The sequence below is a fragment of the Trichoplusia ni genome, chromosome 2 (assembly GCF_003590095.1).
Source record: "Trichoplusia ni isolate ovarian cell line Hi5 chromosome 2, tn1, whole genome shotgun sequence".
NCBI lineage: Eukaryota > Metazoa > Arthropoda > Insecta > Lepidoptera > Noctuidae > Trichoplusia > Trichoplusia ni.
In genome coordinates, this window is record NC_039479.1 from 20,545,041 (window position 1) to 20,553,716 (window position 8,676).

Sequence of the window (8,676 nt, forward strand, 5' to 3'; positions counted from 1 at the left end):
ACTGACTGATTTTAATTTTCTTTTGCCTGCCGCACCTGCATCTTTGTCTGCGTAGTATTTAGAAAAAATGCTTTAATCAGTAAAATAACGCTTTTTTCTAAAATAGCCTTAAAGTCTCCTCATTAATATAAAATTTACATTTCTACATTGTCTTGAGTCTGGGTGCTTGTGGTACCTTCGCTGTATCTGAATTCCATAACACAAGTGCTTTAGCAACTTACTTTGGGTTCAGAACAATGTATGTGATGTTGTCCGCATTTACTATAGTAAAAAACTTTTTTTTCAATATTGCAAACAGACCCTCCAGTCTTATATACTGACAATAGATTTCGCAAATAATTTATAACTTTATTTCAAGTCCTTGTCAATACCATCCTAGAGATGCCGACTATTGAACATTATAACATTAATATTAAATCAGTTGATAAGCCACTCCTCATAAATAATGCATCACTGCAATATGTATTATGTAGGGTCTCAACCTTTTAGCCGGTCATGCTTTGTTGAACTTGGATGGTACTTTGATGGTACTTTAAAGTGATTTGATTGTGGTGACCAATGCATGAGGAATATCGTTGCGGTTTGTAATCTTGGCGACGGGCAGAACGTTGTATGAAGTCTGGTGTCGAATTCCTTTTTCGTCAGTGATTTTTTTAAGATTCAAATCATAATCTGTACTCTATACTAATATATAAAGCTGAAGAGTTTGTTTGCTTCTTTGTTTGAACGCGCTGATCTCAGGAACTACTGGTCCAAATTGAAAAAATATTTTTGTGGTGAATAGACCATTTATCGAGGAAGGCTTTAGACTATAAACCATCACGCTGCGACTAATAGGAGCGAAGATACAATAGAAAATGTGAAAAAAACAGGTATAAAACATAACTTATATATTCTACCCACGGGACGAAGTCGCGGGCAACAGCTAGTATAAATTATATTTTCTGCTGACAGACGGATAGACAATGGAGCCTACGTCATAGGCTTTATTTTAATAACATTGATGTGGAACTCTAAAAATATACTACAAGTACAGCTAATTACAATGTTTTGCAAAAACGAATACCGAAATTATCATCAATTTGCAGTTCATAACCTTGTCGGGTTGATAACAAAACAAACTCTTTTTAATAACTTGGAGTTGATAAACAATATAATATAATAGATCATTAATTAAAGATTCAATGTCCAGAGAAACAATTGCAAACTTTTGATAAAAAACATTATAAATAGTCGTGTATTCTGGTTTTTTTTTATGTAGATGACTGAAGATGTTTCGTTGTATCGTATTGGCGACTTTTTTTCTTTTTGCTCATTTAATGGCTGCCCCAGGTTTGTAAACCTAATTGTAATTCTATATGAATATTTTTTTACTTCTCTATCATAAACAATTCTCGTGTAAAGATGTACGAAATTAAACTCCTCCGAAACGGCTTGACCTATTCTCATGCAATTTTGTGTGCATATCGGCAGGTCTGGGAATTGGACAAGGTCTATTTTTCATACCAACTTTTTTTTCCATAGAACTCAAGTGAGTGTGTCGCAAAACAACTTTTGCTGGGACAGCTAGTAATACTATAAAGATAAAAAAATACATTATTTTGAAAGGACTTCATATGGGCTAAGCTATCATCAAAAGGAGTAGAGCAGAAATTAAGTGATAATCATACATGAATTTGTGCCTCCAAAAAAAGTCGGGGCTTTACTGAACATATAATTATTTTGTTGTTTAGGGATTTCTGGAGAAAATCATGGCAATGCCTTCGCGTCACATGGGAGCATCAGTGTTGGCGTTATATCTGGGACAGAATTTGGCGAGAACAGCTTCGTGATAGAAACCGTGCCAGTTCCTCATAAGTATGCACATACATTTATATATATGGATATGTTTAAATACGACTCCCGTATTAAGGAATTTAATCCTTATGTCTCGGTGCTTTCACAAACATCCAAGTCTAATGCAGAAAGACACCTAGACTCAGAACAATTATCGTGGATCACATACATGCTTTTCCTACGTAAAGATTGGACCCGCGACACGTCGTTTATGGAAACTTTGGTGTGAATGATTCACAATAAAAATGATACAACAGTTTCCTGCCGTATTTAACTTTTTAACGGATCGCCCATTAGTTTTGAACCTAATTATTTATTATGAACCCGATCCCGATAATTCTTCATATTCAATATTATGTACATAAAAATTTTCATTTTTTCTTTGACAGGTGCGGTTTAATAGATGGATTCTTCTCAACCTTTATCCCAACAATAAAATGCTGACAAACATACTTCGAAATGTGGATGCTGAACCAGCAATAATCATGTGCTCCTAAACTTGGATTTTTAGTTGTGCGAGCAGGACAACGCTAGGCGCAGTGTGGTGCGACATCTCGTTTCTGCAAGTCTTCCTTTAATAACTCATAATACAGCCAGTGAATTCTACAATTTTTATTTTACTATCACACTATCATAAGTTAAAAATAAAGAAGATATTTTTATCCTAAGATTTTTATTTTTAACAGTATATAAATAGCAACTAGACTTGAGCAGCATATCTTATTTTTATTTGTCATCCTAAATAATATAATAAACGCAAGTTTGTACGTATGAATGTATGGATGTATATTCTTCAAGCAAAACCACTGAACGGATTTAGACAAAATTTGGTACACACATAGTTTATTATAACCACGATTAACACCTAGGATAGTTCTTATCCCGATTTAATGTTCCCGTGCGATTATCAATTTCGATTCGTAGCAGGCGGGCGAGCGGGTAACAGCTAGTTAGAAAATGTTTTCAAGATAACAGATCAGGTTTTGCAACATTTCGTTCGTTGCTTTTGATAACATCGATACACAACTGGTTTGGCTAAACGTGACTGCTTGATAAAAGGCAAACATCAAAAGAATGTCAGTCAGACAATAAACATTGACTGATAAACGTAGCTTAACCCTTGATCGATCAACTTGTGTTTGTGCTTAGCCACAGTTATGCACAATCCTTCAAATTAACCTAAGCCGATTTATAAGTTCCATACTCAGTTCCGCACTCTCTACATACACATCTCTCTCTGTCATTGCAAATTGCAACAAAAATAACTTTTAAATGTGCCAAAACGATGATAAAATGTTATCTACAGCTGACGAAGACCGTTAAAACCCAGACGGAATCAAGCAATTAAAAAAACCCAACTTTATAATTATGACTCTTAAAAAAAAAACAAATGTCGTGTTTATTTTGTTATTAATTTAGAGTAAAGTTTTATCAATTAGTTACTTCGACCTGTAAGACGGATAATCGAGAGGTTGTATGTCACCACAAACCCACAGTTCGCGACGTGTCGCAAATTTGATCCCTGCGTTGGATACGCATTTGTTTGCTCGTCTGTGTCGCGGTGTAATGAATATTTGCAACACAAGGATTAAATTTCTTTATATAACAGTCATTTATTATAAAACAAGGAAACGTATAGACAAAATGGAGTGTCTGTTTGTAATTTTCAAATGAACTCTTTTGCTACATGCATATATACGGTACAAAAACATTTGTCAGGCTGTCTGTGAATCTGTTTGCCCGGAGAATCTTAAAAATAGCTGGACCGATTTTGACGGGACGTTTACTGTCAGGTTTATTTTAGAAAAAGATGCCAGCATTGTTCCATCATGTCGGGGTTTGTTAACTGCTGTCTGTGTTAAAATATGGTAAACAAAGGATTTTCCAATAAACCTTTTACAAAAAAACTTAATAACTTTTTGCTAACTGGCAGATTTTCCCTACAGAATCGGAGTCCTAATAGGAATGATGATGATTTTTATTTGTGCGTCTTGTAGTTTAATGAACAATAATTGATATATTTTTTCTTTTGTCACGCCAACAAAATTTTATCTAATTACAAAAAATGTTGCTTACTTATAATAGTTTATCTTTGTTACAATAATTTGTAGTTTTTGTTGTTCTAAAAAAGCAAAAACATCTTACTAATATTTTTTTTATCTAACTGATGGGTTTAATAGATTTTAACTTTTTATACCCAGTCATCACTCCATTGTGAGCTGCCGTATAGGTCCATGAGTGATCTCAATTGGACTTACATAGATACGCCTAAGAAATTAAATATAATCCATACCAGTATTATAAATGCGAAAGTATCTCTGTCTGTTTATCTATCTCGCTTTTAAAATTCATGAGCATATTGTAAAGAAAATTTGATACACAGATAGTCTGAGAAAGGATATAGGCTAATTATTAAATGGAAAAAAGGTTTGCAAGGGGGGGTGGTGAAAGTTTATATGTTATTCTTTTGCAATAGACTACGCCTATGAAATAAGGCTTATGTATTTTTTTAAACTAAGGGCTAAAATAAGCCTTGCTATAACCCTTTTGAACATATACATAATAATCTTCGAATGTTTTTGAGGATGTTTGCATGTTTGTTGCTCACACAAAAAACTGCTAGATGGATTTTGGATGATGGTTTTTTTTTTCTTACCTTTCTTTTTAAATTATAGTGGCTTTCATTTGGTAACAAAACATTTCATCAAGGTTGTCTCATTCGTTTTTATTTAGACGTAGTATTTTTTTGTTTTTGAAAAAAAAATGTTATCTATTATATTCCTACGTACGATTTCAGCTCTTGGTTTTCCCGTTCACAATAACCTGCTGAACCCTGGTATCTAGACCAGGCTAGGTTATCTAAAAAATATCCTCTACATAAGTAACGGGATCGATGTATGAAGTTGTATTATTGTTTTGAGTTTGACCAAGCAAGATGTTTCGTTACGTGATATTGTTGACATTTTTATTATTTGCCTTCTCATTCGCTGCCCCAGGTATGTTAAATTGTTTTTGAGTACACTCATAATGTTTCAGTCCTTTATTTTATTAACTAATTATAAATACTTAAACTGTGCTTATTCTTCGAGGATTTGAAACTATAAATATAGTTCTTATAAAAATATTAACATTAATTCTGAAACTAAAATAAAATCTACATTTTCTTTCGGGTTCTTTCATCATAAAATTTCTAGTTAGAAGCATCTGAAATAGCTACTGGTGCAACGCTATGAGCTAGCCATAATAAACCTATTTTGTTACCTACGAGTACGAAGCGCAACAAGAACCGACGGAATTCGAATGCATATTTATCGTATTTTCCTATTCTAAATTATAATCCCAACTTTCTTTTAACTCAACACTTTCATCAGACAGAGACAGCGATGGGACTAAAATTGATTTGCGTTCCAGTTTAATCGATTTTGTCTGACTTTTATCAGTTATAAAATCTTCTAATATATAAATTTCCCGTGTCACAATGTTAGTTACCGTACTCCTCCGAAATGACTTAACCGATTTTTACCAAATTTTATATGCGTATTCAGTAGGTCTGAGAATAGAATAACATCTATTTTTCATACCCCTAAGTGATAACTAAGTGATAAGGCAGGGTTGCCCACTCTTAATTATTTTTTTCTTATTTTTTTCACGAAAATGATTGTTTTTTTTTTAATGTGGCATTAAAAATACATATGACTAGATATAATTTATCAGGCAAAACAACTTTTGCTGGGTCAGCTAGTATTTCCTAAAATCTGATTGTATTACAATTATTTTGATAGGCCTTCCACAAGACGGAGAGGCTTCGGTACAATTGTCACGAAAAACGCGAGAAACTGGGCATTCTACACATCAAAGCGTTGTTACAAACGGGGTTCACTCTGGCACATATGGGAATTCAGCTTTCTCAGTAAACGTCCCACCACCGCCAAGGTATGTATAATATTGTATAACTATCAGTAACTATTTTGAATCACTAATAACGTCAACTTCATATTACCACATTGTAGAGATTAGTAGATATTTTTTTTACAATCGACTGCCGACTGTGTCGTTGGAGGTTTCACAAACATACAAATAACATGCACGATGACACCCAGACCCTGAACAAGCATTTGTGGGTCACACAAAAACTTGTCCTACGCGGGGTTTGAACCTGCGACACGACGCGTACAGTGGGTTTGGCGTGGTGACTCGGCTATCCGCGCAGTCATAGTCAGCTAAAATAGGACCCAATGACTTTTTGTATAACTTTAATTATTCACCTGTTGAAAATGCATCACTGCATCACCACGAGTCGGTATTAAACGCGGCTGACGTCACTCGGGGGTTAGGTTTAGTCTGTAAGAGTCTGACACTAGCCGTTCTTTCCCCCGAGGGAGCGGGTTCCCAAGAGTATTCCCCTTCCATACCAAGAATAAAATTCTTTTAAACATTAAGAAACCTCTTATCCTTTTCAGGAATGCAAAATATTTAATTGAGAAGGACCTTTCCTTGCCCTGTTTTAGAATTTTGGCAAATTTTAATATTGTCTTTAATAACATCGTAAATTGCTTTCAGGTGCACAATTCTGCAAGCAATCCTCGCGGTGCTGATTCCTCAAAATTGCTTGTGATACAAGATTGTGAAAGTCATCCATACAAAATGTAAATTCTTGGTTCATATTCATCATAATATAGTCACATCAATACACATATCACACATCAACTACCTTATTGTATACTGAATATAATAGAAATTAAAAGTCCTTGCTAATTTTTTATGTTTTTATTTGAAACTAGCTGTTGCCCGCGACTTTGTCTGCGTGATTTTCAAGTTGTGAAAAACTATGAAGTTTAATAATAACGATCATCGCAAAAATGTAATGCAATATTGAAAATGAAACACTTTATTTACATTTTAAATTTGCTTTTTATTTCTAAAAATTATAAGGCATCTTGAGCGGCCCAAAGACTATCAAATGTGTGAATCAAACAAATTTCATCGTTTACGATACTATCCTGGTGTCAAATATTTCACAGTTGTTTTAATGAGTTTTGCTTATTTAATCCCAAAAAGAGAGGTTTATAACTTTGACATATCTGCCTACCTGTCTGTCTGTGACATCAATGCTTCCGAACAAATTGAACTATTTTAATTTAAACGTGAATTATGTGCAAGTGTTCGTTTAGACATGTTTGACAAATCGAGCCGTTTAAAAATGGGGGGGGGGGGGTGCAAGTGGGAAAAAATAACAGAAGGTATAACTCAGTCTTAGCATTTCTGCTAAAAATGTTTTACTTTCGAGGGTTTTCCATTTTCTAATTGGAAGGGTTATGATTTTCGAGCACGTCTGTTCTTGGGACGGCTTACACCTGAAATTGCTAGACGAATTATCACATTGATTATGAGGTATCATAAAATTATTATTGTACTGTAACCAAAGAGGTAAACCAGAACCATATTACTGAGGCCCCGGTGTCTGTCTGTCACCTGGCTGTTTCTCAGGAAGAGTGATAGCCAGACAGTTGTTATTTTCACACACGACGTTTTCTGACGATATAAAGAAGATGTCAAATTATTTTTGTGGACGGACCTGGTGAAGTGAGGGTCGGGCGCGGTAACTGTGGATTTTACATAGTTTCATAAAATATAAGATTTTGCAAAATTGCGCCCAGATAAACGGTTTCCTGAAACATGTTTGATTGCCCTCTTAATAATAAAACTGATCTTCCTCACAAACATTTGGAATATTTCCAAAATAAAAAAAGTTGGTAAACGTGTTATCTTGGCCCCCTGGTGTTTTGATCATGATTTGCCTTTAAATTGCTGTTAAATAAATAGCGTGATAATAAAAAAATATCAGACAGATTTTTAAAAAAATTGACAATGACAAAAATCTAAAGTATAGGATATGTGTAATTTGTGATGTTACGACAAAGCAAAATATGAACATAAAAGTGACTTTATGTGCATGAGTTCTATTTACTGTACCAATTTACAAAGAAAAATTACGTATTTTATTCGTTAACCTACCTGACGATCATTGAAGTAAAACATCATCATTATGCAGTAGGCATAAATGCATAAACTTAAATATAATAAAGACTACATGAGGTTGGTGATGAGGTTACGCTGTCGATACCGACAGCCAAAATGAATTTTCCAGACATTGTATGACGGATGTAAGTGCTGACAGCTACACTCTATTATCAGCCTTATTAGGGAAATTTCCAAAAATATGTTCCTAATCCTCGTCGGCTTAGGGATTTCAGAAACACATTCAGTCTCGTTCCCTCCCCTGTTTTTACCAGGCTACGAAAGAAGAAAATTTTAAATAAGTAGAGATTACAACAAATTGTTAAAGGATTTTTTGGAAGGACCACGTGTGCGGTGTCTGTAATGGCGGATGTAGACCGATCAAATCGTTAAAATATTGAAAAATCCCAGGTATCAGTAGACATTGTTCTATCAATAGATACATAATGTCAAAAACCGTCTAGCGTACGCTCTTATTCATTAATAGCTTTGGTCTTATAGATCTTTCACATAGCATACCTATTATGCAGTTTTATGCAAGTTTTCTGGGCTTTTTTATCCGAAATACTTTTGGCCTATATAATGTTTCCAATTTAAGAAAACATTATATCATTGTTTGAAAGGCTTTTTTTTTTGTTTGAATGTTTATATTTTTGTTGCTAGTTGCTACAGATGAACCAAGGTAATAATTAACTGTGTCGTTCAGTAATTTATTGTTGCATATTTATAGATGAGATCAATGTGAACTACATGCAACTTTGGGTTGAGTGTCACTACGAATAGTTTGATCTTGAAGACACAACATACAAAATCATATTACGG

The 8,676-nt window shown here is 34.1% G+C and overlaps 1 long non-coding RNA gene across 1 annotated transcript; it reads left to right on the plus strand.

The window, feature by feature from the left end:
• Positions 1-980: 980 nt before the first annotated feature.
• LOC113501170 lies at positions 981-2,598 on the plus strand. The gene is made up of 3 exons (XR_003401274.1): positions 981-1,332; positions 1,734-1,857; positions 2,226-2,598. It is a non-coding gene; the product is annotated as an uncharacterized LOC113501170 (long non-coding RNA).
• The last annotated feature ends 6,078 nt before the right edge of the window (positions 2,599-8,676 follow it).